This window comes from Bison bison, unplaced genomic scaffold (genome assembly GCF_000754665.1).
Source record: "Bison bison bison isolate TAMUID 2011002044 unplaced genomic scaffold, Bison_UMD1.0 scf7180017864383, whole genome shotgun sequence".
NCBI classification, from domain to species: Eukaryota; Metazoa; Chordata; class Mammalia; order Artiodactyla; family Bovidae; genus Bison; species Bison bison.
Genome location: NW_011494955.1, coordinates 1322849 through 1323537, shown reverse-complemented (window position 1 = coordinate 1323537; position 689 = coordinate 1322849). Strand labels below are relative to the sequence as shown.

The window sequence follows — 689 nt, the reverse complement described above, 5'->3', positions numbered from 1 at the left end:
GGCTCCTCTGTCCGTGGGATTCTCCAGCCAAGAACACTGGAGTCAGCTGCCATGCCCTCCTTAGGGGCCTTCCCTACACAGAGATCAAGCCTGCGTCTCCTAGACTGCAGGCAGATTCTTCATTGCTGAGCCACCGGGGAAGCCCCTATTATAGCCGTAAGCCAGGTATTAATATATTAATATATCAAAATAAAGTATATGTTTCTGACACTTCCATTTGACTGCCTTCTATTTTCTCCCTTGCCAATAAAACATTTTTCATAGATTACTGCAGTTTGACCTAACTTCTGAACAGTTTATGATTCCTTTTCCAATTTTACTTTGGTAAACTTAAAAATTGTTTTTTAAAAAATTGCTATACACTAAGTTCTGATCTAAAATTATTAAAACATTATATAATAGAATTCAAGACTTTAAAACAGACTAAAACAGAGCTACAAGAAAAAAATGAGACCAGAAAATTAGTCTGTGATAAAGGGGTTGTTGGTAGAATCTAAAACTGCTTGGCCTCCAACAGCTTGAGATAACTGGACATCACTGATGACTCTTCAAAACCAAAACAGAGAAAAAAACCTATAGGACCTGACCTTTATTCTACCCTCATTATATAAACATGGAAATATCTTCTTGAGTTCTAAACATCTTGATAGGAATTCGAAGCATTATAACATTCTATCATCACAATGATT

At 36.3% G+C, this 689-nt stretch overlaps 1 protein-coding gene and 1 long non-coding RNA gene across 2 annotated transcripts in view; both read right to left on the bottom strand.

Moving 5' to 3' along the window:
• ZNF547 (zinc finger protein 547) overlaps positions 1–689 on the bottom strand; it is a 40403-nt gene that overhangs the window by 4669 nt on the left and 35045 nt on the right. The window lies entirely within an intron of this gene.
• Positions 1–689, bottom strand: part of LOC105001430 — a 7947-nt gene that overhangs the window by 2163 nt on the left and 5095 nt on the right. The window lies entirely within an intron of this gene.